Genomic DNA, 27,098 nt, shown 5'->3' on the forward strand with positions numbered 1-27,098 from the left:
AAATACTAAGTCCTAAACCAGGACTACCACCTGATTGTGCCCTACACAAAGGTCCCTGATGTGCAGGGTGGTGAGTAGTAACTCTCTCTGTGTTACACTAACCAAGCTATTGGCCTTCCGAGATCTGTCTTCTGACATTCCCAGAAAGAATTTTCCAACTCAGTTATATTGTCACATAGGTCAGAGCCATGAAGAGTATTGACTGAAATAATTATTTTAAGTGAGTGAACAACTTGATCTTTTTTCTTTTTGAAATCAATATGAAGAATAGTTGAAAAGCTGGAAGACCATCTAACCGTTAGTTCAATAATGTTTTGGGGGTGTTTGCATCAGAGAATTTATTTCTCCCATCTTTCTGGTTGCTAAATTTCATTTTATTTGCTGGATCTTCTTCCTACAGTCTACCTTCTAAATGTTGGAATTCCTCAAGGATCCATCTGAAATCAACTTACATTCTCTCTCTATGCTTAGTCCTAAATAGTCTCCTTCATCTTCTGGTTTTATATACTATCTGGTGGTCTTCATGCCCCTGATCCTAACCTTATCCCTCTGCTCCACTCCCGCTTTTCCAACTACCAACTCGTCTTCATTTGAATGTCTCCCAAGAAACTCAAGAATAAAATGTCCCAAATTGAAGTCTTGATTTATTTTCTCATTGAAATCTCTTCCTTCCTGTGTCTTTCCAATTCCACTGAATGCTGTTATCATGTATCTAATTCCTTATGCCTCAGACCTGTGAAGTCACTTTTGACCCTGCCCCTCTTGCAAACCTTATTCTCTATTTTCAATCCCCGTAAAGGCAAGTGGTTTTCAAAATGGGATCTGAGGAAAATGGGTCATTGCAAAATAAAAAAATGCTTCATGGTCTATGAAGAAATCCATGTTATCTTTCCATATCCTAAGAATATACTGAGACTCCCAAAAAAATGCATATGTTAAGGATATGAACACTTGCCTATTTTTAGAAAAATTATGATATCTGTACAATTAGTCATTGTGCAAAGTGCTTGGGACCTCCTACTCCTACATATGCATTTTTTAATCATTTGACCCTGTGATACTGTGATTTATAATATGAAATCTATTATTCGGTCTTCCTGTCTTTTCTGGCACCGAGCTCCTAAAACCCTTGGAATTTCCTAAGTGAAGAGAGACAAAGGTGTTTCTTACTATGTTAATGAGCAAACTTAAGGATGGGGGCTGGCTGCCAGGAGAACCAGCTGTGTGATTAGAGAGTTGGAACTTTGAATCCCACCCCCTGACCTCAGGGGAGAGGAGAAGGTAGGGAGATTAAATCCATTGCCAATGGTCAATGATTTAACTGCTCATGACTACATAATGAAGCCCCCATAAAAACCCAAAGGCTAAGGTTTGGAGGGCTTCCGGGTTGGTGACTATATGGAGGTGCTAGGAGAATGGCGCTCTGTGGGAAAGCATGGAGGCTCTGAGCCCTTTCCTCATACTTGGCCCTAAGTGTCTCTTCCATTGGCTGTTCAAGTTATATCCTTTGTAATAAACCAGTATCTAGTAAGTAAAATGTCTCTCTGAGTTCCGTAAGCCACTCTAGCAAGTTAGTCAAACTCAAGGAGGGGGGTCCTGGGAACCTCTCATGTGTAGCTACTCAGTATGAAGGATAGTTGACAATCTGGGCTTGTGAGAGAGTCAGTCTGAAGTAGAAGGAGGGTTTCACTGAACACCCGATCTGTAGCCAGTCAGTCAGAAGCACAGGTAACGACCTGGGCTTGCCACGGGCATTAGAAGTGGGGGAAGCGGTCTTGTAGGACTGAGCCCTTAACCTGTGGAACCTGATGCTACCTCCAGGTAGATCATGTCAGACTTGCTTGTTAGTCTGGTGGGGAAAACCCTCCCCCTCCACACACTGGAATTGAGTCCAGGAACCTAAAAGAAACTCAAAGAGGGTAATGCCAAATATCTGACAGAACTTTAGGTTACAGCACAGTAACTACTATGTAGAGGCCATGGTTGACAGCACAGTCTCCAGCTTTACGAGGATATTCTTGTGTTTTCATGATGCTCCCTGTTCATTGCTACTAAGAAAAAATAATGCTTGTTTAGTACAACTATCCCCAGAGAGTAGGTTCTCATTCGTCTAACCTAGCATATGGTCAATATAAAGTAACTGTTAAATTCTCTGACTACCAATTCAATTAGCTAGTGAGGCCTGAAGTGCTGTAATTAACATCTAACATAAAAGTCCTAAGACTATTACTGGGATCTAAACTGTAGGCCTTGTAAATTATTCAAAGACTAGTTAACAGCGACTTTGGTCTCCCTGCCCATTATTGAGGTACATTTTCCAGGTCAGACAGTGGGTCACAGAATGTGGTTTAGGAGCAGTGAAAGGCCATTAAGTTTCTCTGTAGACTGTTTTCCTGCAGCATTCCTCTGTATAAAATGGTAGTGTCTCTACATATCATGTAATAATCATTGACATGGGGACAAGGACTCTACCATCCTGGGTACAGTGCTACAATTACTATTCTGTTCATTCATTACTATGTCTGTTCTTAGTCCCGTGTGACACTGTTCTTAGTCTCAGAGCCTTGTGACCTATTACTCTAGCATGAAGACTTGTTATGTCTTAGTATCTGCTAGGACAACCCCTCTTTCTTTTTTAATTTTTTTTAATTATTATTTTTTAAAGATTTTATTTATTTATTTGACAGAGACACAGCGAGAGCGGGAACACAAGCAGGGGGGCGTGGGAGAGGGAGAGGCAGGCTTCCCGCAGAGCAGGGAGCCCGATGCGGGGGCTCGATCCCAGGACCCTGAGCAGATGCTTAACAACTAAGCCACCCAGGCGCCCCAACCCCTCTTTCTTTATACTGTTTTTTTCCACATTTCAATAAGAAATAGGTCCAATTTTCTTGCTTCTTTTCATGTCTCATAATTTTTGATTGACTGCTAGGCACTGTGTGTAAAATAACAGTAGAGAATGAAGTAAATATTTACACCTAAAAAAGAGAACGTTCCTTCTGTCTGGCCGCTAGGGTGGCGTCTGAGTCCTTGGACACCTTGGGTGGACAGCAGCCTCCAGTGCTTGCGCCTGAGGGAGGTCTCTCTTAGCTCACCTGTCCTGCCTCCTATCTTTTTCCTGAGTTCCAAAAAAGGCTGGTGGCAGGGCAGCCTCCCTTCATATCTGGGGATCCTAGACCATAATGCCAGCCCACATTCAGGCTTTACAATTGTGTTAGAATTTCCACAGACTTTTTACTCTCTCCTGCTGTGCACCGAGAACGCAGCAGCTGTGGGTCCTGTCTCTCCTAGGAGGGGCTCATCACTTTCTGGATTTTTGTTTGTTAGGTTTCTTTGCATCCTCAGCTATTGGCTGAGTTTAAATATGCAACATGATTTTCCAGATTGTTCTCATTATTAGGATGAGAATGCAGCATTCTTGCAATTTTCTCAATTGTGAGCTAAAGTGGAACTCCTTTATTGGTATTCATAACTCAGGTGGGCCCATATTGTCCTTTTCTTATCGAGTTTTGAAATCACCGTTATACCCTGCTCAGTTTACTCTTTTTAAATTTTCTGTAACAACTTGTGAAAAATAGGAATTCCCTGTTCCTTGAAAGTTTGTTGGAACTCATCTGTACAACTATCTCAGCCCTAATACTTGGGAGGTAGGAAACCTGACTTACACTTCTATTTCTGTAATGCTTATTGAGCTGTTAAATTTTTCAGTTGTGTGTGTGTGTGTGTGTGTGTGTGTGTGTGTGTGTGTGTGTGAATGTGGTATTTTTAACATATTTTTACATTATATAATATTTCAATTTATTGGTATATATTTTTTTAAGTCTCAGTTCTGGAAGACTGGAACACAGAGATAGACCAATCTAAGTCCCTGCCCTCTAGGAGCTAGTAGTTAAGAGGGAAAGGCAGACGTATTGCTACTTAGAACTACATGTAACTACAAAGACAGGCTGAGTAGTAGGCTTCACAGGGGTAGCAAAGAAATCACATCTCACAAGATGAATTTATCTCAATCTAAGGTCTTTCCTTAATAAATAAGAAATTTAGCCTTATTGAACCCAAGGAGACTGACTGTCCATGTAACAAAATTATAAGAGACTTGATATTTAAGCAAAGATGATCATTTTTTAATTCAGGGTAAGACCTCTCCTTCCCAGTGATGGACAGCTGTTAATCTGCTAAGCAGACCACACTGTGTCCTGGTGCTGAAGTACCAGAGGAAGATAAATTAGCCATTAGCTTGAGGTGACAATGTGGCCACCAAGTAAATTATCTTTAAAAAATATTTATCTATGGTTATTCTTTTTGAAATATTTTCATATTGTTTAGTCACATCTCCTTTTTTCCACAAGCTTATCTTTCCACAAGCTTATTTTCTTAATCTAAGGAACCAGTTTTTCTTTTTGTTAATCTTCTCTATTTCTCTTTGGTTCTTTATTTCTTCGATTTCTGCAATTGTTTCTTTGTTTCTTTGCATTTATTCTGTTGATCTTTCTCCTAACTTTTGTTGATCACTTAGCACTTTCTTTTAATTTAAAATTTAATATGAAAAACTTAACAGATGTAAAAGTAGAATAATATAGTATGCTCCAGTAAACCCAACCAACTCTAAGTATGATCAGCTCATGGTCTCTTTTATTTCTTCTGTACCCTCATCTATCCTCCCTTTATTATTTTAAAGGAAATCTTAAACATTATATCATTTTATTCAAAAGTTTGAGTGTCATTTCTAAAAGATAATGATGTTTTAGAAACTTAAAATACCATTTTCACACATTTAAAAAAAAATCAAACTAATCCTGTAATATTATTAAATATCTAGTCAGCATTCCAATTTCTATATTCATCTCCTGTTATGTCTGAATCCGTACCCTGTAATTGGTTGATATGTCTCTTAATTCTCTTTTAATTTATAGATTCTTCCATCCTTTTTCTTCCTTGCAGTTTATGTGTTGAAGTTATGTGTGACAAATCCAGTCATTTGTCCTGTAGCATCTCCCACAGTCTGGATTTTTTTTTTTTTTTAAGATTATTTATTTATTTATTTATTTGAGACAGAATGAGAGAGAGAGAGAGCACATGAGAGGGGGGAGGGTCAGAGGGAGAAGCAGACTCTCCGCCAAGCAGGGAGCCCGATGCGGGACTCGATCCAGGGACTCCTGGATCATGACCTGAGCCAAAGGCAGTCGCTTAACCAACTGAGCCACCCAGGCGCCCCACAGTCTGGATTTTTTTGTCCGCACCCCGTCGTGTAAGGTGTTCTTCCATCACCTGCACCTATTTCTTGCCTCATGTAGTTGAATCTAGAGATCTAATCAGATTTCAAGTCGATTTTCTGGCAAGCCTGTTTCACAGGTGGTGCTGTATCCTTTCACTGGGAGGGGCATAATGTCTAACTCTCTGCCATTTAGTGAAGTTAGCAGTCACTGATGAGCATTGCCTACATTCGCTAGTTCTTCAGAGTTTTTTAAGTGATATTCTAACTTTATAATTTCTCCTTCATTTTGGTAGCTTGAATAGTATTACCATGGGAGACTTCCACTATCAGAAATTTGGTTATGTTAAGAATAATTCGATTTGCAAGCAGAGGTTACATGCTTGATTTTTTTACCTATATAATACAGTTTTCAACAATAATGAGTTGGTTCTCTACCATCCCCCAAAGATGACTACTGAATTTTTCATGTTTTATGAACGTCTGGATTTAAACATATGATGTATTTGCATCTATATTGTAATTATTATCCTTGTTGATGTTCAAAGTGTCCCTGCTGTGTCTAGTGGGAACCTCTTCAAAGCAGCTTCTGAGTCCTGTTGGTATGACCCTAGTCGTCTTTGAGAATTTTTTTCTTGCTTTTATTTTTTAAATTTTTTGTTTGTTTGTTTTGCTGGGGTGCTTTGGTTTTTGGTTGTTGTTGTTTTGTTTTGTTTTTGCAAAGAAGATATCAAAATGACTAGGCCATGAGAAAATGTTCCAGATTTACCTTGCACATATAGTCCCCAGATCCAGAATCGGCCATTTTCTCCAAAAACCATGCTTCCCCTTAGTGGGAATTGGTATTTAGAAAGCAAACAAGCTGGATGCTTTGATTACTGTTTCTAGGCATTGTTAATGGACAGCATTTTTTGATAAACATTTTTGTGATCCGATAAACTTATTTAGATTATATGTTTACTTCTAAGTTCCGCTTTAGCCATATACTACAAAGTTTTACTACTACTGTTTTCACTATCATTTCATTGTAACTATTTCTTAATTTTCTTTATAATTTTCTTTTAATTGAAATGTTGTTTGGCAACATGTTATTATGTAGTCACTGAACATGTGCTTTTAAGCTCTTTGTGTTGCCTTAATTTCTCACTGTGTTGCCTTATGGTCAAAGAACATAGTTGGTCTGATATTGATAATTTGCAACATATAGGGGCTTATGTCATGGCCTAATAACAGTCCATATTTATCAATGTTTTCATTTTGATTTAAAAAAGTATAATTCATTGGTCCTGGTAATTTGGAGGAGAAGCCTAGGGGTAAATTCCCAAGAATGACTTCTCAGATTTCATCTGTTTTTACCTTATTCTTCAGCCCAGTGGAGCTTTTGTGCTGCCCAGTTGATACCAGTAGATATAGACATCAGAGACCAGGGCCACTATTGCCACTGATATCTGTGGTGAAAGGGCAGGCAATGATTTGGCCAAGGCATGTGGGAAGAAACTTTCTTCCAACTAAGCTTCTCCTTGCTGCCTCTGGTTGCCTTCGCTCCCAGGATCCAGCAACCCATTACATACACAAACACCACACACACAAACACACACACACACACACACACACACAGATATATACCACATAATCCACGTCTGATTCCCCTACCCCCTACACACACACACACACACACACACATCACAACACACCACACCAAACACACCACACACATACATACCATACCCCATACACACCACACCATACCACACATGCACATATATCATACACACCCCACACACATACACACACACACACACAAACTTATATCATGTACACCATATACCACAAACCAGTTCAAGATAGATTTCAATCCAGCCTAAAGTTTTTATGGTTTCTTGGTTTCCTCTGGCTTCTATAGATTCTCCAGCTTTGATTTTGACTCAGTAGCTTATGCTAGTTCATCATCATGGCAAGAAGCAGAAGCTTCCTCATGTCCATTTGTAAGCTAAGTTATTGGGTTAACAGCGTTTGAAAATTAAGTCAAAGGGGGCACCTGGGTGGCTCAGTCGTTAAGCGTCTGCCTTCGGCTCAGGTCATGATCCCAGAGTCCTGGGATCAAGCCCCGCATCAGGTTCCCTGCTCAGTGGGAAGCCTGCTTCTCCCTCTCCCACTCCCCCTGCTTGTGTTCCTGCTCTCACTGTCTCTCTCTCTCTGTCAAATAAACAAATAAAATCTTTAAAAAAAAAAAAAAAAGAAAGAAAATTAAATCAAAGGCAGCATCTAAGACATTAACCTCTTAACTTAAATGTCATGTGAAATGGTCTTGAAAACCACATCAATCTTTAAGTCTCTTGATTTAGGAAGACAGGGGACTCAGACTATTGTGAAGTCATAAAAATCTTCAGAACTATAGTATTTCCAGAAGCTCTTAAGAAGGAAAAAGAAGATAGCAAAATTAGAGATGTGAGCCTTTGTGTCAATGAAAAGATGTTTTATTTAATGGGGAGGGGGTGGGCAACATTGTGGAAGAGAAACAAATTTGGAATGTTCTAATAGTAAGTGTTAAGAAAGATCTAGCCAGGGGGATGCCTGGGGGGCTCAGCTGGTTAAGAAAGACCTAGCCAGGGAGCCCCTGGGTGGCTTAGTTGGTTAAGCAACCAACTCTTGATTTTGGCTCAAGCCATGATCTCAGGGTCCCCAGATGGAGCCCTGCGTCTGTTGAGCCTTGTGCTCAGCAGGGAGTCTGCTTCTCTCTCTCTCTCTCTCTCCCTTTGCCCCTCCTCTCACGTGCTCTCTCTCTAAAATAAACACTTAAATCTTAAAAAAAGAAAGATCTAGCTAGGCTTTCATTATATACTTAGCTAAATTTCCTAATATTATTTATTGAACAATGCATTCCTCTCTAATTACGCTATGATTCTTTCTTTACCATATAGCAAGTTCTTACATGATTTAGACTGGTCTGTTTAGCTGATATACCTATTGAACAATTCATACCCTTGTTTAAATCAGCCATAAAATATATTTTAATATGGCAAGTCCCCCCACTTTATTATTTTCAAAATATCATTCATTTTTTTCTCATCCATTTATTATTCCAGAAGAAAAACATGAAGAACACTTTGTCTTTAAACTTCTCAGTTAAAATAATCTTTTTCTTCATAGTATTAGTAGTAATTTCCATAATGATTAACACTTTGTCTATCAGTTTTAGTCTATAAGATGTTCCAGGTGCTTTTTTTGCAATATATTTCTTCCTTTCAAAAATTAGTTTAGTCAGAAAAATTATAGCCATTTTTAAGTGAGGAAACGAACGTTCAGAGAAATAAGTAGCTTGTTCAGGGTCACAACATTAGTAAGTCGAAGAAATAGAATTTAAATCCAGATATTTTTACTTCAAAGACGTTATAGTCTTCCTTGCACTGATTCACACCATACTTTTCAACTGGTAAAATAAATAATTGCTTTATTAACTTATTTTGTAAGGTATGTTTTTAAAATGAAAGACAGTTACACTTAAAAAAAAAGAGAGAGAGATGCCTAAAGGAAGGACTGGTTGAGAAGGAAGTGTCTGAGAATGGGTCTGAGTTCAATGCCATTGGCAAGCAAATGCTACATGTCTCAAGGACAGCAAACATGCCCATTAAGTATATCCAGTACATCCAGTTGCCATGCTCCATTCCCTGATCTCTTTTCAATGGCCTTTGTCTCTTGCTCCCAAATTCCATTTATATGTGCTTGGTTTGATTAAAAAATGCAGAGGTAAATAAACATAATGATGACTGAAGAATAAAGATAATGAGCACTATCATTTTCTAAGCCATACCGTGTGCCAACTCTTCAATTAATTACTTCATCTAATCCTTATTTCTCTCAATTTACACATGAGGAAACTCAGCCTCAGGAAGACTAAGTAATTTGCCAAAAATTAAAAAAATAAGTAAAAAGTCCCAGCTACTAAGTTGTGGAAATGGAATCCAAACCAATATCTGACCTTTTTCCAATTGCCTTAGCATGAAAAAAGTTGGGGTAAAATGGTGATGTTATCAACTGTAAGTCAAGTTGTAAAGGCCTATCTAACCCATCAGCTTATTTTGAGACACTTCCAGTCACAGGAAGTGACAAAAAACCAAGCTGAGTGCTGAGTCTTCCTCTCATGTTTCCAGGCAAAACAGTAGCCAAACCCAGAGGTCTTCTTGCTCAATAAAGGGGAAGAAAAAAGGAAGAAATCCGGAGCCAGAATGAGCAATTAGCTAATGGTGCATTTATGTACTAGTAGGATGTGATCCCTTCTTATGTTCTCAAGGAGAACTTGTCTTTATTTGCCTAAGAGCACTTCTTTCCCCATATCTAAACTCTAGAAACACTAGATCTGACCAACATAAGCTATCTTTGTAATTTCCTAAATAAATACCAAAGTTAGGTAGGAGTCAGGGCGGCAGGAAGGATACTACTCCAGCTGGTTACAAGAATACATTTTTTTCTGCAGACCTAGCAATAATTGCTCAACAGTCCTTCCCCCATTAGACTGCAAGGTCCTTAAGAGCAGCAGTAATAACAATTAACAGTTGTTCACATTGTGCTTTCTCAAGATAGGCTATCATACCGAATCCTTACAACAGCTCTGGGAGGTCGAATATATTATCATGGACCTTTTGAAGTTGTTACAAATGCAGTACAGAGAATTCAAAGCAAACTGCCTGAAGTCACAAAGGTGGTGAGTGGCAGGTTGTATTTGAATACAGTGAATAAGCTAGGGAACATGCTGGTGTCTCGGCAACATAGGGAAGTAAGAAAGGGAAGGAAGCTAGGACTGGGCCATCATGAGCAGAGCTACTACCTGTGGGAGGTTGGCTCTTGGCAAGCGGAGATGGTTGTCAGGGAATGTTCCTAACGTGGATATAATTTGGATCATTTTTCCTTCAGTGAAGTATTTAGTAAACCTTCTAGTGTCATGCTTACCGGTGGCTAACATAGTATCTGCAACATGGTAGACACAAAATCAACGTTTAATGAACAAATCAGTTGGGGATAGTTGCAATAATGCAAATGGAGACCCTGGTAGAGTCTCTCTTGCTACATATGGTCTTCGTGTGAACCCTATGTGTCTTCAGCGTGGTCGAGCCCGTAGTAGGACATACGAAGGGTTTTCCTGTTGAGAAGATTTGGAACATACAAGAACAAGTGTTGGTAAAGGAGTGGGCACAAATGTCAAGCTGGGAGCATGCTAGTATATAGTAACGATTAGGAAATGGAGAAAGAAAGGGTAGAAAATGAACTTAATGACTTTGCAAAGCTTGAGGAAATTAGACAAGTAGTTAAAGAATATAAACACATTAAATATAGAAAAGAATTAAAAAACAACAACAAGATTTAACAGTGTGTTACTCTTCTGTGGCTGCTGTAACAAAGTACCAAATGGGGTGGCTTACCCATAGCAATGGAGTGTATCACAGTCCTAGAAAGTAGAAGTCCAAAATCCAAGTGTCACTGGGACCAGGCTCCCTCTGAAGGCCTTAGGGAAGAAGCTTCCTTGCCTCTTCTAGCTTCTGGTGGTTTCTGGCAATTCTGGATATACGGTGGCTTGTAGACCTCTCACTCCAGTCTCTGCCTCCATTGTCACCTAGTTTGGGGTATTTTGTCATGGCAACTCCAGGACACTAGCACAGACTCTGGTACTGAGTAGTGATGTGCTACTGTTGAAAATAATTTAAAATGTGGAGGTGGCTTTGGGATTGGGTAATGGGTAGAGTCTGGAAGAATTTGGAAGCACATAACAGAAAAAGTTTAGATTACCTTGAAGAGACATGTGAAAGATGAAGGAGTGAATGTGAAAGAAATTAGCCATAGCTACTGTCACATGTGCTGTAGAAAGTTTAGGACATGGGAGTTCTGCTCTCTGGAAGTTGAATGAAAAGGGAGCCTGGTACTCTCATAGACTGTGGACACAGCTACCAGAAAATCCAGCTGGAAGATTACTAAAAGAAAGGACTCCTGCCAGTATCCTTGGTTGTCAGACTATTTTACTGAAAATAAACACAACTCAATATATATGATGTGGAAAGAGAAGTCATGCATGCATCAAGTTCTCATGTATCGTATCTGTTTTTAGAAAGCACACCCAGGTCTTCTTGGGTGTCTTCTCTTGTTCCCATTTAAATTCTAGCATTGAACAGCACTGTGGAATGAATGGGAATTTTTTGCTCCATTAAATTTCTGGGGTGTTCATGGAGGTTCCCCCACACTGGCTGATTCTTGAATGTTTCCAGCCCTGAATGAGCTCCAGTGGTGATTTAGCTCACAGCTCCTTGTAGTTGTTTGTTCTCTGTAGATCTACTTTGTCTGGCTTAATGGAGACTTGCCCTTATGAATACAAAGCTTCTATTGTAGATGAAAACTCAAGGGGACACAGATCGGTTTCAGCCACTATTTCTCTGCAAGTTCTCTTATTTCTTATTATCCTACTTTGCAAAGTCCAGCTGCTCTATCATCTTTTACTTTCATATCTGTCTTCTGACCTCAGCAACACCATGGTGCTGTTTGTGGTTCTCCACCTATGCAGCCACAGGAAGTGTCCCCAGGGAGAGAGATTTCATCATCCTGGGGCCCACCTCACTTGAGTTCATTCTCTTGGTAATCATAAGTCTGCACTGCCAGTTTTCCAACATCTAAAATAGTTATTTTGTATACTCGCTCCAGTGATATAATTGTTTTTGGCAGAAGCCTAGACCATTACAAGCTACTCTATCATGGCCAAAAGAAGGATTCTCTGAGAACATGTTTTAAATTTGTTTCTTGCCTTGGGAGTAACTGGAACATCCAGTTAGTATAAATTTAAATTTCAACCTGGAAATAATTTAATTTGACTCCTACAGTCTCAACCAAAACAGGATATCTATCTTGTCCTCTTCCTGTGTTGACTGGAACATTATTATTTCTAGAATATTCTCTCACTGAACATGGAACCCTTTCAGCAGGGGGGGTCTTTTTTTTTTTTTTTTTTTCCCCTTCATTTGTTGATGAGGGTTAAAACCTAAATCCCTAGATGATGGAGTCTGGATTTCCCTTCCATGATAGTCAGTTTCATTACATAGTTTCTCTGATTTTAAGTTTCTTCCCCATTTCTGGCCCCTGTTTGTATTTTGAGTTGAGTTATACCTTTAAAAGAATATTTATTACAAATGGGCAGGGTATGGGGAAAGAGGGAGTCCCATGAATTGCTAGTTAGAAGAGTTCATTTTTCAATCCTTTAGGGGAAATTTTTACAAAATCTATCAACCTTTCAGAGGTATATACCCTATGATGCCAAAATATATTGCAGCACAATTTACATTAGCAAAAGTTTTCAAACAATTTAAAGGTCAGTCATTACAGAACTGGTTAGATACCCTTTCATAGGCCTATGACGTAGCTTAAAGAAAGAATGAAGATATTTTATGTTAGGATGTGAAACTATCTCTAAACTCTATTGGTAAGTGGAAAAGGCACAATGAATTATAGCATGCACATTTTGTGTTCTATCTGAATAAAAACACAGTACAGTTGACCCTTGAACTACATGGGTTTGAACTATATGGGTCCATGTACACCCAGGTTTTTTTTTTTTAATAAATACAGTATGGTACTGTAAATATGTTTTCTCTTTCTTACAATTTTCTTTTTTTATTGAAATATAATTAACCAGTATTATATTCGTTTCAGGTGTACAATATAATGACTCAACAATTCTTTAAATTTCTCAGTGCTCATCAAGATAAATCAACTCCTAACCCCCATTATCTCTTTCACCCATCCACCTGCCCACCTCCCCTTTGGCAACCACCTAGCCTCTGTATTTACAAGTCTGTTTTTGTGTTTGTCTCTTTTTCTCTTTGTTTTGTTCTTAAATTCCACATATGAGTGAAATAATGTGATATTTGTCTTTCTCTGTCTTATTTCACTTAGCATTATACCATCTAGGTCCATCCATGTTGTTTCAAATGACAAAATTTTATTCTTTTTTATGGCTGAATAATATTGCACACACACTCACACACATCTTTTTCCATTCATCTACCTATGGACACATGGGTTACTTCTGTATCATGGCTATTATAACTAAATCTGCAATAAACATAGGGGTACATATATTTTTTCAAGTTAGTATTTTCATATTCTTTGGGTAAATACTCAAAAGTGGAATTACTAGATCATATGCTAATCCTGTTTTTAATTTTTTGAGGAACTTCCATATTGTTTTGCATAGTGGATATACCAGTTTGCATTCCCACCAATGGTGCCTGAGGGTTCCTTTTTCTCCACATCCTCATCAACATTTGTTATTTCTTGTTTTTGATTTTAGCCATTCTGACAGGTGTAAAGAGATACGTTATTGTGGTTCTTATTTGCATAATTCGTGATGTTGAGCATCTTTTCATGTGTCTATTGGCCGTCTGTATGTCTTCTTTGGAAAAATGTCTATTCAGGTCCTCTGCCCATTTTTTAATTGAACTATTTGGGAGGTTTTTGGTGTTGAGTTGTAGGAGTTCTTTATATATTTTAGATATTAACCCCTTATTCTTGCGATTTTCTTCACAACCTTTTCTTTTCTCTAGCTTACTTTATTGTAAGAGTACAGTATATAATACAAGAACATAAAAATAAGTGTTAATCAGTTATTGATGTTATCAGCAAGGCTTCTATTCAACAGTAGGCTATTAGTAATTAAGTTTTTTGGGGGGTCAAAGTTATATATGAATTTTTGACTGCATAGAACTTCATGTTCCTAACCTCTGCATTGCTCAAGTGTCAACTGTATGTAAATACTTTACTTTTATATGCATAGCCTATACCTAGAAAGATGTATGACGATCTGGTGGTTTTTATGAATTCTGTGTAAGAAAGCTGGGTAGATAGGCATGAGGACTGGGGAAGAAACTTTACTATAAATGTTTTGTGTATTTTCTTGTTAAACCATGTAAATATATTAACCTTTTGAAGAAAATGCTATAAAACAAAAGAAGTTGTTATATTTTATCTACTATGTCTACATGTTCTGGAGTTTTTGAATTATTGATTCTACTGTATATTCAGAACTGGAAGTCTACGACCTTCCTAATCACAAACTCCAGTATTCTTCTTTTTCCCAGTTTTATTGAGAAATTATTGACATATGATATTGTGTAACTTTAAGGTGTATAATATGATAATTTGATACATGTATATATTGTGAAATAATTGTCACAGTAAGATTAGTTAACACCTCTATTATTTCACGTACTTACCATTTTTTATGTCGGGGGTTGATGAGAACATATATAATCTACACTCTTAGCAACTTCCAAATATGTCATACAGCATTGTTAACTATAGTTAGTATGCTGTGCTCTAGATCCCCAGATCTTATTTTTCTTATAACTGGAAGTTTGTACCCTTTGACTGTCATCTTCCATTTCTCCCAATGCCTAGCCCTTGGCAACTACCATTTTACTTACTGTATTAGTTTTTTTTTTTTTAGATTTCATATGTAAGTGAGATCATACCATATTTGTATTTCTGTGTTTCACTTATTTAGTTTAATGCCTTCTTTAGCTCCAAAATTTCTATTTGGCTCTTTTTTTTCCCCAAGATTTTATTTATTTATTTGCGAGAGAGAGAGAGAGTGCATGTGCGCACGAGTGGGGGAAGGGGCAGGGGGGGAGAGAGAGAGAGAGAGAGAGAGAGAGAGAGAGAGAGAGAGAATCTGAGCAGAAAGCTGAGAGAAAGCTGGGCATGGAGCCCAATGTGGGGCTTGATCTCATGACCCTGAAATTACAACCTGAACTGAAATCAAGAGTTAGATACTTAACCAACTGAGCCACCTAGCTGTCCCTCTATTCGGTTCTTCTTCTTTTCTTTTTTTTAAAAAATAATTTCTGTCTTTCTGTTAAACTTCTCATTTTTTGCATGTATTGTTATCCTGATTTCACTGAATTCTCTCTGTGCATTTTCTTGCTGCTCACTTAGCTTCCTTAAAACAATTTTGAATTTTGTATTGGGCAAATCACAGGTCTCCATTTCTTTGGGATTGGTTCCTGGACAATAATTGTGTTCTTTTGATGGTGTCCTATTTCCTTGGCTTTTCATGTTTGTAAAGGCTTGTCTTCTGTCTTCACATTTGAAGAAGCAGCTGTCTTCCTCCATCTTCACTGACTAGCTTTGGGAGACAAATACCTTTGTCAGCCTTGTTAGAGATTCTGAGGCTTTCTCAGAGCTTTTCTATGCCCCCACCTGCTCCACACTTCTTGTGCCCTCTTGTGACAGAATTCCTGAGTTTGCATTCCTTCTCTCAGTCCTACAAGGCCAAGCTAGAGCTGGCAGCCCTCCATTTTTCCCCCCTAGTATGATGCTAAATGTTCAAGTTTCTTCCCAGTCCTATAGGAGTCAGGCCAGCTCTCTGCACATGCTCACTATTCATCTGTAAAGATGCTCCTGCTGTCACCTGGAGCACATCCAGGGAGCCAGCCATGGGGTGGAGGTTGGAGGGGTAAAGAGTGTGAAGTGGTTTTGGTGCTTGTGGGCCAGTGGCAGAATCTGCAGGCAAAGAGTCCTCAGGGGCTCCTGGATGGCCTTCCTGATGGAGATGGTGACATGGTTGTAGGACCAGAATCCCTGTGATATCCTCCAAGAGCCCTGCTGTTCTCTCAGCTTCTCCCTGCCCACCAGGTACACAGTATGCTTCAGTATTCTGGATGGGGCAAGAGAAAGATGAGACTCCTTGGCAGCTTCCCACACACGCTTTGACTTTCCTGCACAGGAGGAAGCACAGGCTGAGAAGGTGTTCTCAGCACTGATCCATGCTGCCTTGGGTGAGGGCAAAGTGAAACTGTTCCTTTGACCCTCTTCTGTACATCCAGTTTCCAGCATTTTTTGCCCCAGTGATGTGCTGGATCTTCTCCATTGGACTCCTGCGCTTTCACAAAAGCGCTCTCATCCGTGGGTGTTTCTCTAAATGGGTGTTCTTCAGGGGGAATATGGTAGAAAACTCTTCTTCTGCCATGATGATGATGGGTATCTCTTTACTATTCTTTACAGCAAGGAAAGCAGGAACAAAACATAAGTGCTAAATTTTCCATTACTTCAGATCCACTGAAGAGATTCTGTTTTTTAATAGCTCGTACAGAAAAGTGTATGAGGGGCTTGATTGGCAGTGAGAGCAATCCATGGGGTGATATGGTTGTCTAAATGTAGAATGCAAACATGGGCTGCAGTAGTGGAAACACAGTGCCTGGAATAAACCGGCAGTTAGTTCTATTTTACTGTTTACTGATTAGACCACTCATAAAGTAATGTTTGTTTTGATTGCTATTTATTACGGGGAAGATACATTGTCTTAAGGCCAGTTACCAAGAAGCAGATTCTGAAATGAAGACTTGTGTGAAAGTGGTTTATTAAGGCAGTGCTCCGAGGAATACTGATGAGGGAGATTGCCTAGCAGCAGGACAGGAAAGAGGAGGGAGCCAAGCAGAGGACAATTTAAGTCCCACTTCAACCTGATTCTACAGGGATGCTCTCAAATGAAAGAGAGACTTCAAAGTTGCCCAAAACTGAGAGAAGGGAACTAGGCATTCAAACTTCTCCAACTTTGTGTTGTTGGCCAAAGGCCCTGAGCATGGGCAGTAAACTTCCAGACACACTGCTTCTCCACTGACCCACAAAAGGGTCTCCAGCAGGCCAAGCACAGTCCTCTGAGAAGCAGGACTAAAGGCAGGGAAGGGACACACCACAGTAGATACATAAACCATGATAGAGGACTGATTGAGCTGTGGAGTATTTGTGCATGATGCTACAATATTCTCAAGGGAGGAACAAATATCTTCAAATAGTGTCTTATGGAAAGGGGTTAAATGTGTCTGTGTGGCCTCCAGATATTAGACTAAAACTTCTAGATGGAAGGAACCTCAGAAAGGTTAGAAATTCTCTGAACATTTTCAGAGTTCCCTATAGATGTCACAGCCTATGTCTGTGGTGGGAGCATCTTTGTATTCTGTGATATTTGGGGGTCATCCTACCAATGTAGTAGTGAGTTAAGATGTGGTTTTCAAAGCCCCCAAATTGTGAGCAAACCAGACAATCAAGTGGGCAGATTTGATTCTCTGAATATATTTTAAGGAGAGAGAAAATATCCTGTTAGCTACAAAATATTAAACTCCCCCCCCCCATTGGACTTTTATTAACATAAGGCATTCTCTTATCAGTTATTTTCTCTGCAACACTGTGCATCCCATGTTCAATCTTCTGGAACAGTTTAGGTCCAAATAATGTGGAGCTGGAAGAATAAAAAGAAAAAGAATTTAAAAACCCACTTTTTATCCTCCTGCTTTCTTGTTTGCTGTGCTATGCAATAGGTAAATGGAATCAAATTAAATCTCATGAGGAGACCATTTACCCACTCTGAAGACCATCTGAGAAAGAACTTTCAATCTTTTATGCTCTCTTTCCTCATTTTTTTTTTTTTTTTTTTTAGAAGAAAACTTTCTACACCAGTGAGCCTGTAAACATAAAATTTCAGGTGTGGAGAATGGGCCTCTAAGGAAAGATTTGAGGGACTTTGGCAAAAATGTAAGTAAAGAACCCTCACTCTGATCAAAGATGCCAAGTACCACTGCTCTGAGGAGACTTTACCTTTAAAAATTAGGCAAATGGGGCAGTCAGAATTTGAGAGAGACAAGGACAACCATTTTCTGTTTCTAATGGTCCATGTCCAATCCTTCAAACTGAGGCTGTATCAAAAAATTTTTTTTCTAGACAGCAGAAAATCCTCACTAGCAGGAGCTATTTAAAGGCTCTGGCCTTGCATTGAAACTGCAGATTTGGCAGTAGCAGGTTTCAGCTGGATTTTCTGGGCAGTAAGTAATGCAGCAGCAAATTTACTCTTTTTAATATAATGGCAACAGTCATTGGAAGGAATGGGAATGACTTCAGGCAGTGCCAAATTTTAAATGAAAAATCTAACTATAGCTGTTCCTTTCACTCTCTCGGAGAGCTCTGAATGATTGTGTGGGAAGCAGGGGTGAAGGGTGACCTCAGCAGGCCTGCTTTGGAGACTAGCTCGAGGGAGAGCTTAGGTCAGCTTGCCCCACACCTGGCCCCCAGGGAGGATTTGTGTGTGACAATGGGAGCCGCAAGGAATTGAAAAGCAACTTCACTGGGCTGAACCCTTTGTAGAGTGGGTATCAAGGCAGGGAGGTTTACCCTTTGATCTCTGAGCCCTCGAGAAAGAATCACTGAGTTATAAGGTAAGTACCTAACCTAGTGCTTAAGCCAGGCAGTAGTCTCTCTCGTGGGCCTTTCTGGATCCCATACTGGGCAGGGGTGAGTCACTGATGGAGCAAAGGGGACAGCCCCATGTGAATTTATAATTTTCTAAGTGAGGGGAAACAGCTGCTTCCTTTCAATGGTGTTATTCCCCACCCCACCCCCCACTCAACAACCTTCTATTCCCTGACTTTTGATCTCCATTCCACCTTAAAGATGATATTTTTATAAAAGTAGACTTCTTTGTGCATAATAATGTATATCTCAAGTAATCCCAACAATTTTTCTTTTAAAGATTTTATTTATCTATTTGACAGACAGAGACACAGCGAGAGAGGGAACACAAGCAGGGGGAGTGGGAGAGGGAGAAGCAGGCTTCTCCGCGGAGCAGGGAGCCCGATGCGGGGCTCGATCCCAGGACCCTGGGATCATGACCTGAGCGGAAGGCGGACGCTTAAGGACTGAGCCACCCAGGCGCCCCTAATCCCAACAATTTAAAAGTAGAGTTTTGGAGCAGTTTTGAGCTACCCTGGAATTACGACATGTCAGACAATGTCTAGAAAACTCACAGGATAGGGTCAGCAAAGACTTCTTTGTAAGAGGAAAGGAAACTTTCTCCCCTTGTTTTTAGACCTGGTCTTTGAGTTTTGCCCTTGGGGGGCTCAGTGCATCAGAGATGGGCCTCGTAGGAGACTTTGGTGATTGCCATTAGCAAGTGACAGAGGCAGTGTCCACCTGGGCCCTAGGCAAAGGGCCAGTGCTGCCAGGAAGGTGCAGGAACGCGGCCAAGGCACGGAAGAAGCAGTGATGTCAGACGTATCTACAGCTGAGGTAGCCGCGGCAGCAAAGTTGCCGCTGGAAAGCGTTATGTGAGATACTCTAATGCTTGGGCAGAGGGAGATTTTCAGGAGTTTGAAGTACTGCATAAGCGAGTAGAGGAAAGAGCCCCCAAAATGTGGGGTTTTTTTGGTTTTTTAAAAACATTTTATTTATTTATTTGGCAGAGAGAGGGAGAGCACAAGCAGGCGGAGCAGCAGAGGCAGAGGGAGAAGCAGGCTCCCCGCTGAGCAGGGAGCCTGACATGGGGCTCGCTCCCAGGACTCCGGGATCATGACCTGAGCCGAAGGCAGCCGCTTAAACGACTGAGCCACCCAGGCACCCCCAAATGCTGTTTTGTTTTGTTTTGTTTTGTTTTTTTAAGATTTTATTTATTTATTTGACAGAGAGAGACACAGCGAAAGAGGGAACACAAGCAGGGGGAGTGAGAGAGGGAGAAGCAGGCTTCCTGCTGAGCGGGGAGCCCGATGTGGGGCTGGATCCCAGGACCCTGGGATCACAACTTGAGCTGAAGGTAGATACTTAACTACTGAGCCACCCAGGAGCCCCCCGAATGTTTTGTTTTTAATGTGAACCGATTTATACTATCAGGTTGGTGAAGTCGACTAGAACAAAGCCATGTTCCTTTTGAACAGTGTCCCTTGCGTCCCTCGACACAGTTGAACCAGGCAGCAAAACGATCAACAGCCTTCGGGGAACAGTGGGAAGCAGGCAGAAAAGACAACCACGGGACAAATGCGGATTCACAGGGCTCTCAGCCGCCCCTTTTGCAGGCGAGTGGAGCATCACAGCAGAGAGGAGCTCTGAGTTCAAAGGCCCTGTGGTTTCACACTCGAGAGGGAGTAATGTGATTGGAAGGGCTATTCCCTCCATCAACGTGGACACAAACAGGAGAGCCAGCAACCAGCAGTGGATGCAGCTGCTGGACGCGGGTGCCAATCAGTCCTCCCTTGCTTGCAAACCCCGTAGACACACCAGATTCTCTTACTTGCTCCACCCACCCGTGCTCTCCCTGGAGATGCGAAGTGTGCCAGGGAACAGCAAATGAAAACGCCTCAAGACTGGTTATAAAAAGGAGAAAGAAAACATTTTTGGGAAGCAGCCAATAACCTATGTAAACATCCTAGCAGGTGTTTTTTTGTTTTTTTTTTTTTTTTAAGATTTTTAAATTTATTCGACACAGAGAGACACAGCGAGAGGGGGAGAGGGAGAGGGAGAAGCAGGCTTCTGGCTGAGCAGGGAGCCCGATGCGGCGCTCTATCCCAGGCCCCTGGGATCATGACCTGAGCCGAAGGCAGACGCTTAACGACAGCCACCCAGGTGCCCCTAGCACGTGTGTTTTAAGTTTAGTGTACAAATAACCCATTCTTCAATCCGTGGAAGAAAATATGTCGAAGACTGTTTCATCATTCTCAGCAGATGCCTAAAAGAATCTCATGTTACTTCTGTGAGACATAAAACATCATTTTTATGTCAAAGTGTGCACCCAGTAGGCCCTCAGGAAATATGCGGTGGAAAGTGACTACAATTCACTGAACACGCTTGACATACTTGAACTTCACAGTGCCCTTACTGTCTTCCTTTTAGAGATTTTGCAGATAAAGTTTTTATAGATGAAGATTAAAGGGATTAATATCCAAAGGGTCAATTTAATAAATAATAGGGACAAGGGAGACCATGAAAGATAAATTTAGAAATACTTAGAACAGTGGATCAGCTCACAAATGGCTTTTAAGGAGAATTATTTTTTTCAAAAATGAAAATACATTTTTTTCTGATTGTTAATGTGTGCCTATAGCTAAACTTCCCCCAAATCCATAAGGTTATCCTAGATTAATTCCCAATATTTCAACAATCTCTTAAGACCTAATAGATATACTTTGGGTGGGGATGAGGCACTTAGAGATCTTGAAGCACCAACCACCCTCTTTCTAAGTTCAGCCCCACTTGCTAGGCTTTAGAACTTGATCTTGACTCAACTAACAAGTTGAAATCTTTGATCTTTCCTGAGATCTTTGAGTTTTTATGAATCTCTCTTACTCAACTGAAAGAACAGGCTATTTTACAAAAAGCATAACACGTCACCTTGGTGGAGGCGAACACAGCTGGGGGAAAAATAAAGAGTATGTTTATGTGCCTCACCCTCAGTCATCTCTCCAAACCATCTCTGCTGCAGGAGAATTACACCACTCGCCATTCCTATGGGAATAGGATATTTTTGTTTAAGAGTCTGAGAAGCCAAAAATAAACTTTACAATAAAATCAGCTCACACATTAAATTTCCTTTGGTGATGAAAATTGTCTCAGATGAATTTACTAAACAAAAATTACCTCAAAGAGAGTATAAATAGGTTACATTACTTTACAATACAGTATTAGCTTTCTAAAAATGAGAATGCTAGCTAAGCAAAACTATAAGTACCATGAGAACTTAAAAGCTCCCTGCAATATTAATATACAGCTGACCCTTGAACCACATGGGTTTGAACTGTGCAGGTCCACTTATATGTAGATTTTTTTTTTTTAACTGAAAATGTATTTTCTTCTTTGATTTATCTTAACATTTTTCCAGCTTTATTGTAAGAATACAGTATATAACACATATAACATACAAAATATGTGTTAATCAACTGCCTGTTAATAGTAAGGCTTCCAGTCAATAGTAGGCTATTAGTAATTAAGTTATGGGGGAGTCAAAAGTTATACACGGGTCTTTGCAGGGGGGCTCAGCACCCCCAACCCCAGTGTTGTTCAAGAGTCAAATGTAATATGATTTCAACTATGTATTTTGATATGTATATTGATAGATTTTTACTATATGCTAAGCACCATGCTGAGCACTTCATATGTATGATCTCATTTAATCTTTACAGCAACCCTATGGAGCAGGTATAATTATCTCCACTTTAGAGGTAGGGAGCTGAGACCTAGAGAAGTTTTAAAAAATGCCAAGATCACAAAACCAATAGGTGCAAAGACCAAAATTCAAAACCAATATGACTCTGTCCTCACCAACTTGATCACTGAGCTATTCAATGTAATGTTAGGCTGCCATGTTGGTCACTCAGTGTGTAACAGAAGTTTTTCATTGTTTTTCATTGCTGAGCATTTGATTACATACAGTTTGTTTATCCATTTGCCTGTTGAAGAACCTTGGGCAGTTTCTAGCTCAGGGTTCTTAGAGGGAAAATGGTGATAAGCATTCTTGTGCCAGTCCTTTTGTGGATGTATGTTTTCGTTCCTATAGGGTAAATATCTAGAACTGGAATCACTGGGGTAGCGAAGGAATGTTTAGTTTTATAGGAGAAAGCCAGATTATATTGCTGTACATAATCAACAACAATGTGTGAGTGTTCTGGTTACTCTACGTGATCACCACATTTGGTGTTTAGTGTTTTTGACTTTTGGCACTCTGAGGAGCATATAGCGGTATCTCATTCTGCTTTTCCTTTACATTTCCCTAGTGACTAATAAAGTTGAGCATTACTGTAAAGCTACTGTAATCAAGACAGCATGGTGTTGGTGAAAGTATAGACACATTAATCAATAAAACAGGATGGAAGTCCTAGAAATAGGCACACACAAATGGAATCAACTGATTTTTAACAATGGTCCTAAGGTAATCAATGGAGAAAGGGTAGTTTTTCAACAAATGGTGCTGAGCAGACACCCATGTGCAAAAAGAAAAACCACCTTGTATCTAGACCTTGTGACATATACAAGAATAAACTTAAAATGGGTCATAGATCTAAATATAAAACCTAAAACTGTAAATTTCTAGAACACAATGAAGGAGAAAGTCTTTACTACTTTGGTAAGGCAGAGTTTTTCGATATGACACCAAGAGCATGATCCACAAAGGAAAATGAATTGTAAATTGGAGTTTATCAAAATTAAAAATGTTTGTTCTACAAAACTCACTATTGAGAGAATGAAAGGAGAAGCTACAGACTGGAAGAGTATTTGCAAATTTTCAATATGACACCAAGAGCATGATCCACAAAGGAAAATGAATTGTAAATTGGAGTTTATCAAAATTAAAAATGTTTGTTCTACAAAACTCACTATTGAGAGAATGAAAGGAGAAGCTACAGACTGGAAGAGTATTTGCAAATTGTATTTCTGACAAAGGGTTTTTATTTAAAATATATTAAGATATCTGAAAACTCAGTAATAAAACAATTCAATTTTAAAATGGTCAAAAGAACTGAATACACACTTCATCAAAGGAAAAAAGAATAGAAAGCAAGAAAAGATACTCAACATCATTTGTCATTAGGAAAATACAAGTTAAAACCACAAAGAGATATACCACTGCACATTTTTAGAATGGCTAAAAAATTAAGCACCAAATGTTGGCAAAGATGCGGAGTGACTAGAAGTCACTACATCCCTAGTAGGAGTACAAAATGGTACAGATATTGTGGAATCACTATAGTAGGGTTTTTTTAATTTGAATTTTTATTTTGCTATGAATTTAAACTTACACTTATGAAATGACCCAATAATTTTCTTTCTGGATATTTATAAATGTGCAGTGAAAATCTTATGCAAAAATCTGTATGTGGATGTTGATAGCCGATTATTCACACTTGCCCAAATTTAGAAACAACTTGGATATTATTCAGTTGGTGAATGTATAAACAAACTGGCACATCCATAAAAAACAAACATGTGTGAGTTTCAACTGCAGTTTGCTAACCATAAGTAACCAGACCCAAAAGGCTACATGTTACATGATATGATTTATATGCCATTCTAGAAAAGGCAGAACAATTGGGAAGAAAAACAAACCAATGGTTAACAGGGAGAGTGAAGGGATTGTCTGACTACAAAGGGAAACATGAGGGAATTTTTAGGATAATGGAATTGCTTCATAGCATGACTTTTATGGTAGATACTCCACTCTGCATATGTCAGATCCCTTAGGACTGTCCACCACAAAGAGCAAATTTTACAGCATATGAATTTTTACAAATCATCGATGTGTGGGAAAATCCCAATAAATACAACCTATAATAAGTGAACCTAATCATATTAAACGTGAAAATGTTACCACACAAAATGGAAATAATATTTTGACTGGCTAATGTAAGGCAAAAGAGAAAAAAGAAACACAGACAAATATTTTATTCTACTTAGAACATTCGTTTCTCACAGATCTGTGGTTTACCAGTTCTGACGCTATTTTTATACTAGATTTGAAAATTAAACAAATATATTACAGATAATGAGAGCCAGGTTTTTCAGTGTTAGACAAAAAGATTATACATAATGCAGGGAGTGGGAGTGGGAAAGTTAGAATAAGCCAAGAGGAGTTTGATTGGAATCATAAGTATCAATATGGATTCGTGTTTTTGTTGTGTGTGTGTGTGTGTGTGTGAGTTTTCATATGGCTAGATAAAGAAATATAGATGTGTTTATGCATGTGTTTGTGTGTGTGTATATATAAATATATATCTCCAAACTGTCTCCTGAGAATGTCTAGAAACAATGAAATCTTAGTAACAATCTATCTAGCACCCACATGATGGTTCCTAAATACCATTCTCAAAAAAAAAAAAAAAAAAAGGGAACCAAGGAATTGAACTAGGTTTAGACATGAAAATTCAATGAAATGTGTGATCCTGGCTTGGGTCCTGGTACAAAAAAAGCCTCCTTGGAGAAGCAGTTGGTTCCTGGCTTGGGGCAGGGAAAGCACAGGATCAGCCTGGATTATCTTTTGGTGCCAGAAATAAGGAAATGCTCCCAAAAGGGTGGGGACATGTCGAAAGGGCACAGGAACCAACTGGAAAGAGTTTCCAATAGCCAAAGCTGAACTTTTTGAGCAGTAAAATAATAATAATACTGTATTATAACCCATAGAATTAAGTAAATATCCATGAGTTTGTACTGATAAATCTATCTAACTGAATAAATAAATACATGTGAGGGAAAGAATAGCTCTTCCTTTCAAAATAATTCCAACTGATCAATGCAGAGGAAGGAGGGAAATAGAAAGTTACTAGTACACCACGGCGCTAATTGTTGTAGGCAGGATGCAAAAATTAGTAGGCAAAAGTTTGAGGAGAAACGGTATTTTCATTGCCTCCAAGAGTCTCCCCCAAGATTCTTATTAGTTAAAAAGGGGAAAACAGTAACTTTATAGTGCGTAAACTGCTGACACTACCTCAGCCCAGTTAACACTGTTAGCAATAGATCCATACAATGTATCTTATGAGTATCATGTATCCCCTGATGTTCTGCATTGAGAAGAGTGCATAAATTCTGTGGTATTCCTGCTAAAATACATGACCTTCATCCAATCATGAGAGGAGGACACATCAACAAACTCACACTGAGACATAATTTACAAAGTAGCCGGCCAGGACTCTTTCAAGGTCGCAAAAGACAAGAAAGAACTAAAGCACCCTCAGAGACTGGAGGAGACTAGGGACACATGAAAACTAAATGACATACGGGCTGGATCCTGGAACATTAAAAGGACATCGGTGGAATAGCTGGTGAAATCCAATTGCCTTCTGTAGTTCAGGTAATAGTATTCTACCAATATGAATTCCTTTGTATAATTGTACTATGGTTATGTAAGATGCTCACCCGAGGGGAAGCTGGGTGAAAATTATATGGGAACTCTGTGCTCTTTTTGCAACTTTTCGGTAAGCCTAAAGTTCTTTCAAAATTAAAAAAAAAGCCCCGTCTGACCTAATATTGAAACTTCAATCTTCCATGTAATTTTATCCCTCTGGGCCCCCTTTTCACTATGCAGCCTTTGGCAGCTAGAGCGTGGGAGCTGGGCAAGGGGCAAGAGGTAAGACTCAGCAAAGCACTAACTTGACAGGTATGCAATACTCTGAATTTAATACCACCCGGGTGCAGCAAATGATATCCAAATACTGCTTCCTTTTTCTCATCCTTTCCTCTCTTGCTTTTGTGCAAAAATCCTCCTTGCTGGGGAACTCCAACTCATTTTCTGGCATGGGTAGCAAGCTCCAGATAATCACTGATGGCCGCTCCCCTCAGTGGCTACATCTGACAGTTCATCTCTAGTGTTCCTGGAGCTAATGTGGATTTACTCCTGGCAGGAAACACTCCCTCACGGAGGGCTCCTTCCCAAGATGGCTCCAGGCCAGCTCTCTTCTGTTCTCTAGGAGATATTCACGTTGCTGCCCGTTCCAAGGTGTAAGACCAGAAAGATAGCAGGATTTTGCCTACTGGTCCAGACCTAAATATTACAGTGTTGCTATTTTCTTCTTATGCGTCTCATCTCTAACAATGACAAGGACAACAACAAAAGTACATTTAAAAGCTAGTAAGAGGTAGTAAGTGGAAATTAATTATAACATACTTAATGAAAAATTATGTTGATCAGCTTTTAGTGTTCTGTGCTATTTTGAGCACACCTGCAAACCCGTGACCAAAGTTCCTGCTGCTTCCTGTGTCTCTGTCCCGGGGAGTCCTGATCACCCACCATTTGCTCAGAGATGCCTCATTTCTCATGGAAACACGACTGACTGCTTCTTCGCAAACATCCATGCTTAGAGCTCACTGCTGGACAAGCTATCCGGGGGATCCTTTGTAAATTTTTAATCACACTTTTAAAAATGTAAAACTAACATAATACCAATGGTAAGGCACATTTTTCAAAAGAATAAAGTGCCCATATTTCTACATTCCGATACAAAGATTTTAAATTTTGGCATTATCAGCCTGTGTCCAGAGGCAATCATATTGTTATATGGTCATAATTATTGACATGAAAGGAATTTTATAGTTTTTATTTTTCATTTAGCAA

The 27,098-nt window shown here is 39.4% G+C and overlaps 1 long non-coding RNA gene across 1 annotated transcript; it reads left to right on the forward strand.

Annotated features, from left to right (window-relative positions):
* On the forward strand, nucleotides 1-26,864 carry LOC113937719. Its single transcript, XR_003524689.1, has 3 exons — nucleotides 1-70; nucleotides 17,679-17,773; nucleotides 26,676-26,864. It is a non-coding gene; the product is annotated as an uncharacterized LOC113937719 (long non-coding RNA).
* Nucleotides 26,865-27,098: the final 234 nt, after the last annotated feature.

The sequence above is a fragment of the Zalophus californianus genome, chromosome 4 (genome assembly GCF_009762305.2).
Source record: "Zalophus californianus isolate mZalCal1 chromosome 4, mZalCal1.pri.v2, whole genome shotgun sequence".
In the NCBI taxonomy this organism is placed as follows: domain Eukaryota; kingdom Metazoa; phylum Chordata; class Mammalia; order Carnivora; family Otariidae; genus Zalophus; species Zalophus californianus.